The sequence below is a fragment of the Myotis lucifugus genome, unplaced genomic scaffold (assembly GCF_000147115.1).
Source record: "Myotis lucifugus unplaced genomic scaffold, Myoluc2.0 scaffold_85, whole genome shotgun sequence".
In the NCBI taxonomy this organism is placed as follows: domain Eukaryota; kingdom Metazoa; phylum Chordata; class Mammalia; order Chiroptera; family Vespertilionidae; genus Myotis; species Myotis lucifugus.
The window spans coordinates 191,195-199,134 of record NW_005871133.1 but is presented as its reverse complement, the minus strand read 5'-3'; positions in this window follow the sequence as shown (position 1 = coordinate 199,134).

Sequence of the window (7,940 nt, the reverse complement as noted above, 5' to 3'; positions counted from 1 at the left end):
AAACGGGGGCTGAACCCCCCCGCGCAGCCGCAGCCCCCGGCTTCCTCGCCCCCCGGCATTGGGAAGCAATTACGATGTTCTGTTTCCGGGCTCTGCTGATCGGGGGCTTCCGGGGGTGGGGCAAAGCCTTCCTGCTTGTGCCGCTTCACCGACCAACGAATTCCCATTCCTCGCACCATCTCCCACCATTCGGTTAAGGAGGCGGCCGGCCCCGGGGCGCCCCCACCCTTCCCGGCCGCCACCTGCCCCGGTGCCCCCTGCCCCCTTCCAGCCCCAGCCCGGAGAAGGGACGGTTCGCCCCTGGGGTCTGAAGGCGGGGGATTCTGAGCGGCCAAGGGCGAGGGGCAGACATTCCCGGGGGTGCGGGGCCCCCCGGCGGGGGGTCGCGAGCCTCGGGCTCCTGGAGGCGAGGGGTCCCCTGCTGCTGCCCGTGACTGGAGATGGGTTCTGCGGGCCGAGAGAACCCGGGCGGGTGTAGGCCTGGGTGCCCTGAGCTGGGGCGGCCAGGATCTTGGCCACTGGAAGGACGCCCCCACACCCCCGGTGGAGGGGGAGGATTAACGCCTTTGCTCAGAAGAGGGGTTCAGGGTGGGGAGCCAAGTCACTGAGTTCAGGGGCGACCCACTGTGGAGCCTGGAGGGGAAGAAAGGAGGGAGGGAGGGGCCAACGGGACTGAGTTTCCAGGGCACCGCTGTGGAGGTAAGCCTCCAGGTGGGGCACAGAAGTGGGCTCAGGTAAGGTGTGAAAGGGGCCCTCAGAGCCAGTTCTGGGAGAGCAGTGGCTGCACTGAAGGAGGCTGAGGAACGGCAGCACTACCTGTCCAGACAGGGGGTCAGAGGCCGGCAGGACCGCCTTGGAATACGTCCCTGATCTGGCAGTGCTGGGGCCCGGGCTTAGAGGGACAGGCCGGTGGCATCCCAGACAGGACAGGGGTGAGATCACTTGCCTGGCAGGGCATGGTGGCCTCATGGTGTGAGTTGAGGGACTTACACCCACATCTAACAGGTCCCCTGGCTGGTGCCTGGAGCAGCCTCAGCACTGCCCAGGTGCCCCTCCCCGTCAGACGTCAGACAGGGCCCTAGCACTTGAAGCTTCCGCCCTCCCTCCCAACACACACTTCTTGCCATGAGAGGAGAGGGAGCGGGCGGAGCCCCGAGGAACAGGGCCTGTGGTTAAGACGCGGTCTTTGTTGTCAGACAGGCCTGGAGACTTCACTTCGGGGCCACATGACCTTGCGTATCACGTAAGCTTCTGACCTTTAGTTTTCCCTCTGTAGAATGGGAATAATAACGTACCTGCCCACCAAGGTGTTGTGAGGCATAAAGGAGATAATGCTAGTAAAAGCACTTAGCACAAGCGCGCACACACGTGGGAAACTGAGTCATGCTGGTGTGGTTACTGTGACCATCATTGACCTCCTAGGGCAGTGGTTCTCAACCTTGGCTGCACATGAGAATCACCTGGGAATTCCGGGATGAGGCCCAGAAATCAGGATTTTAAAAAGATTCCCAGGTGATTCTCATGTGCAGCCAAGGTTGAGAACCACTGTCTTAAGGGCTCAGTCTCTCTTTGCTTCATTATCTTCAAGGGGCTTAGTAAGGTCAGGGAACAGACGCTTTCGTTTTTCCCAGAGAAGCTCTAAGGCAGGCTCCTAGGAGGTCCAGGCGCTTGGAGGAGAGGCATCTCGGAGGGATGGGAAGGCGCAGGGGCCAGGAGGCTGCCTGCCTCTGGGGAAGGCTCAGAGGAAAGAGGAGGCGTGAGAGGAAGGCCTGGGAGGGAGCACCGGAGTGGCTGAGGAGCCAGGTGGGACATGCGGGCAGGTGCGGGTGTGGGGACAAAGGGCAGCAGCTTGGCACTTAAAGAAACTGGCAGTGGTTATGTTGGGGATGGGCCTGGTGCCAGGAGCTGCTGAGCTATCGCAGAGGGCGGTGGGCTGTCTGGGGACCCTGGCTCTTGCGTGAAGTGCAGTAGTCTGCATTCTGGCATCCTGACCACATTTCACGTCCTGGGAGTGACCAGAGTGTTTCCTTGGAGAGCTTTACTCGCCCACCTCACTTCAGGAGTTCTCGGGCTCCTGCTCTGTGTTGTGGGGCCCCCTACGAGACACGTCCCCCTGCCCCACAGACAAATGAAGGACTGTTGTATCTGAAATACCAAGTCGACCCTCTGAAGCTTGTGAAAAGCTTTCCTTAAGTCCCTGTCCCCCACGTCGCTAATCACCAGCCCTTCTCCTTAATGTCTCCTCTGCCTGGTCTTCTCCCATCTTAGACATTTCTTCCAGCCAGACAGGTGAGTGGGCAGTTTTCCCTCCCAGGTGGCGGGGACTGCTCAGAATCCCTCCGGGGCCACCACTTTGTGGGCAGAGGTGAGTCAGTGATCTGGGTGGAGGTGTCTCCACAGCACCCTAGCCCTCCTGTCCCCACAGGCTCTTGGTATATTGACCTAAAACCTGAAGGCAGCTCTCCTCATTTTTTCTCTGCTTCTTCTTCTTTCAAAATATATTTTTATTGATTTCAGAGAGGAAGGGAGAGAGAGATAGAAACATCAATGATGAGAGAGAATCATTGATTGGCTGCCTTCTGCATGCTCCCTACTGAGGATTGAGCGTGCAAACTGGGCATGTGCCCTTGCCCAGAATCGAACCTAGGACCCGTCAGTCTGCAGGCCAATGCTCTATCCACCGGCTAGGGTGTTTTTTTCTCTGCTTTTGCTGGCTGGGTCCACCGTTTCCCAGGATGCAGAGGACTGTTCAGGATTTTGGATTCTGTGGAAGAGAAAGAACCCTGTCTTCCTTCACATCAGCCTTTTAAAGTCTGCCCACTGGGTCTCCTAAATGCATTCTTGTTGAAAGCATATTCTGCCTCGTCTCGGTGTGTTTTCAGCATTAATGAAGACGTGGGGGAGGGGTGGGATGATCAGGAAAAGCTTTCCCCTTGTCCGGAGATAGCGAGTTTTCCATAGAGATGGAAGGGGCACTCAGGGGACCAATCCAGGAGCCAAGAAAATGGCCACTACCAAGTCATACTCATGAATTTTTCCAGTCAGAACTGTGCCTGTGTCCTGTTGGTAGGCTCGGTGCTGAGACCTGGAGATTCCAAGATGCATAATACACGTAGTCACCTCTCTCAAGCTGCTCCTGGTCTAAGGCACATTCTTTTTTTTTTTTTTTTTTTAATTGATTTCAGAGAGGAAGGGAGATAGAAACATCAATGATGAGAGAGAATCATTGATTGGCTGCCTCCTGCACGCCCCCTACTGGGGGGGATCGAGCCCACAACCTGGGCATGTGCCCTTGGCCAGAATCGAACCTGGGACCCTTTAGTCCTCAGGCCGACGCTCTATCCACTGAGCCGAACTGGCTAGGGCTAAGGCACATTCTTTTCCCTCGCTGGGCATTGATCGAGGCGCCTTTTGTGACTGGGGAAAATGAGGCAACTCGCCACGTGGTGCGAAGACAGAGCTCGGACCATGTTGTATCACCGAGGCTGGCACTTTTGTGATTTACTGTTTGTGCCACATCCTGTGAGAGCCTGTGGCATCCAGAGACCAGCCTGCCAGGGAGCAGTGAGGAGACCTCCCATGTAGGCACTGACCACCCTCTTCCTACTAGTCAGCCGGTGGGCAGTGGCCCTGCTGCTGTACCTGTGCCACTGACATGCCTTTCCCATGCAGCTGTGCTGACCAGACAGATGCTGTGCAAAGGTGGGCAGCTGCTGCCTTAAGGTTCTCTGCTCTTTCCTGACAAGACTGTCCTATCTGTTAAATTAATTGAGCATTCACTACAAAACACTGTGACAGGCATCAAGAGATGTGCTGCAGTCCGCCTTTTCCTGCCCACCTTTCCAGAAGCCTGTAATTTAGTTGGCAAGCAAGACAGGCCAAAAGAGCCTTGGCCACCACAAGGTAATGTATCTGTGAGCACTTGGTGAAGCGTTCTTCAAATGTAGAGATCCACGATGGTCGTGATCAGTACTGTTAATAAAGGTCTTACAGACATTATCAGCAGCTAAACCATGATGTAAGACTGTGCACGAGGCAGCCAGTGGATGGTGAGGGGATTGTGAGTGCCATTGCTACAACCAAGTGCTAGAGGAAGGACATCGGAGAAGGAGAGGGGCCCGGTGGACCAGAAACCACAGGGAAGGCTCAAGGAGGAGGAGGGGACGCCGAAGCCAGGCCTCGCAATGGGGGCTGCTTTTCAGTTCCTGTAGGGGAAGGAGCAGATGGTGAAACGGGAGCAGAGACAACAGAGGTGGGAATTGAGTGGGTGTTCATGGGACTCTGGGCAGTCTGGCTGGAAGAGAAGGGGGTTTTTAGGGGAAGAGTGAAAACATTCCTCTGTTTACCTCCTTGTCTCCCAAACTGTACTTTTAAGTGTCTTCAAAGGAGAGTCCAAATCTTATTCCTCGTGTTTCATCGTCCTAGTACAGGGCCAGCCACAATCTCAATAAATATTGAATGCATGGGGGCAGAGGGCATTGAGGGTCTGGCTGAAGGGGTGGAACTTGAGCCTGCACAATAGTGTAGGAAGTTTCTGAGCAGGGGAATGACGCAGTGGAAATGGCACTTGGGGTGTTGGCTGCGAGAGGGGTTAAGACTTGCAGCAGTAGACCAGGCAGGGCTACGGTAGTGTCTGGGCACAAAGGAACCTCTCAGCCCATTCTCTCCCCCCTCTAACCCCCTCCTATGGCACCAAAACCAGACTCCACACCATCACCTGTTCTTGGTTCCCACCCATCAACCTGGCAACTTCTGAAATGGCCTCATATGACCTGAGCTGCCTCCCAGGCAAGGAGACCATGTGTTATTCTACGTGGACAGCTGCATGCAGGGACTTGGTTTCCATTCCGCATGGAAGCCAGGGGTGACATATAAGCCACAAATGCAAGCTGAAGGGATCATCCATGAGTTGATTTTCTCCTGCTCATCATTGGTTTGTCCCTGGTCTCTAGACCTTTTGTTTTAAAGCCCCCACTCCCCCCCTCCGCTGCACCCCTCTGGGTTCTGAGGAAGCCACAGCCTGGGATTTTCCAGTTTGGCTGGTTGAACCACTGTGGCTTCAGGGCTGCTTTCTCAGGCTGGGTTTATGCTGTAGTATCACCTTTCTCAGGAAGTTCTGTTTGAACTGAGAGCCCGGGGCAAGGACTTGTGGGTGACTGAAGGGGAGGGAGAGGGCTGGAGGAGGACCAGAGGAGAGCTGATTCTAACAAACTTCAGGCCGGTGCTTGAGCACTGGGTCTGTGGGACCCAGACGGTGAGGCGCTGTGCACCTGTGTGTGACACTGTGAGAGGGGCTGGGCTGGGGCTGGGCCCATGCGCTCGGACAGCCTGAGGCAGGTCTCTTCCCACCCTGTTCCCACAGCCCCCCAGAAAGGCAGGGAAGGTGAGACGCTGTGAGTAGAGTGAAAAGAGCACAGATGTGAATGTGAATAGTAAGGAATTTTGGTCACTTAGGGACTCATGTGGTTAATTCATTAGTGCTTCCTGAGTTCATAGAGAAAATTAGGAGAATGCATTTCTAACCATTATTTACCGCACTATGGACTGTAAATATATACCGATACCAAACTTCTCTAAATGTACTGTAACACAACTAGTAAAGTTAACCATATACATGCAAAAGGTGTAGCGTATCTTATACATAAATAGAGAATCAAGTCCACCAAATTTCAAGTTGAATTTTGCTAACATTTTTATGACAATATAAAGTGGGTAAATTAGATACCATTAGCATATTATTCTTTAATGTAAGTATCATTGGATCTTTTGCATGCTTTAATCTGGTTAATATATTTAAGTTTGCTTTTTTCCTGTCTGAATACTCTGTTTACACAGTATTTTATGACACTTGTAAAGTTCAACTATGTCAATAAAAAACAAGTTAAAAAAAGAAAGAAAGAAAAGAGCGCAGACAACCTGGGTGAAATTCCCATGGCCTCCCTGGCTCCAGGACCTTCCCACATTTATTTAACGTCTCTGCTTGGTTTCACATCTGTAAATTGAAGATAATAGCAGAATCTTTCTTAAGGGTCGCTGTGAAGATTAGAGGCTAAGGAATATGAGGCACCTGCAGAGCCCTCCAAAAATGGTAGCTGCTGTCATTGTACCATCATTGTTATTCCTAGCGCATAAGAAAGTTGTAGAGAGGCATAAACTATGTAAGGCCAGGCGCAGTCGTCATGTGGGCACTGCTTACTGGACACCCACTCTGTGTCAGGTGGGTGTGAGGAGCCGGGGACAGAGCAGTGAACAGCACAGGCAGGAGTCAGGGGCCCATCATCTCACTCTCCAGGGAGCACAGGAGTAGGCTCATTCCCGAGCCTGTGCCAGTTTTCCCCTTGCCCTGGCAGTGCCCGGGGCTGAGAAGGAAGAGTTGGTGAGGAGGTGTGAAGGAGTAGGGAGAGGGGTTGCCTCAGGGCTCTGTCAGGTGCCACTCTGCCTCAGGCCACGTTCTGCCCACACCTTCCCCAAGGTCATGTTCCCCGATAATGGCTCAGAAACCCTCCAAGGATTTCATTTCTGCTGCTCTGTGCACCTGTGACACCCTCACAGCTCTGCAGATTCACCCACGGCTTTGGGCGCCCTCGTTCCTGCTCCTTCCTGCTCCTCCCAGCCTCCTCCTGCTCCGCAGACAGCATGGTGATGAGCTTTCTAACATGAAAGTCGATATTTGGCATTACCCTTCTACCCCGATTGCCAGCTCTTCTCAGAGTGCCTTCGTCTGTAATCTAATATTTGTGCCTGTTTCCCTGCAAAACTGCCAATTCTCTGCGTAGGCCTCTGACCTCTCCTTGGCTATTCTGCCTGGGCAGCGTGCTTTGTCAGGGACCACAGACATTTAATTCCGCCCACTGACGAGGACAGGGCTAATCATCAGCCCTGTTTTATAACTGGGAAATGTGAGGTCCTGAGATAAGTGATGACTCACATCTTGCAGGCAGGTGGCCCAAGCTGGAGCCTTCTCCCCTCCCCCAGTTCTCCCATCGGGCTTTGTTCATGCCCTTGCTCATCCAGAAAGGTCCTTCCACAGGTTGCCAAGCAAAACGTCCTGTGAGCCAAAGGGAAGAGGACATGTGGCTCCCCACCCATCTGAGGGCTGTGGGACGTGGGACAGTGGTGTGTCCCTTGGAGGACAGGCGGGGTGGCGGGGGGCGGGGGGGTGACTGAGGAGTCCGGCTGGGGGACCTTTGAGGGTGAGATCTGAGTGTTGCCCTCATGTTACTGTTTTGATCCTCTATTTCCTGAGAACTCTGTGACCAGGGCACCGGGATCTACAGAGAGGACAGTTGGCTTCATAATGTGGGTCCTTCCTGATCGCTCTTCCCGATTAGAGTTTCTCTCTATGCATCTTTCCTCCTGGCACGTACTGACTCCATTTATTTACTCACTCGCTCACTCGTTCATTTTTTTCTTTCATTTATTCAATTTGTTGAATAATATGTAATGAGTATCTACCTTCTACCAGGCAATGACAAGATGAAATGAATACTACCGGGCGATGACAAGATGAAATGAATAGGATGCTGTTTTGCCCTCTGGGAGCTTACAGTGCAGTTGGGGAGTCAGGCTTCCAAACAGACAACCGGAATAGGATGCAAAAGCTCTGGAGTCACAGAGGAGTGACTAATTCCTCCTGGGGAGCTTGGAGAAAGCATCAGAGGAAGTGACATTTGAGTGGGGCCTTGAAGACTAAGAAGGCTTCCCCAGGGGCTCAGGGGGTGGGGGAGGAGGTGGAGTATTGGCCTGGCTGGGCCAGTGAGCAGTGGCCAGTCCTGGTCAGATCAGCGTACGTTCACTTCAATCCTTGCTGGGCTCTGTGTGAAGGTAGATGCATCTGAAGGTCCTGTTCCCCCACCCCATGTGTCTGCTTCTGAGGCTCCCAGCCTGTGTCTTCCTTCCAGAACCTTCTGCTGCCTGTCAGTGCAGCCCTGCCTGGGAAG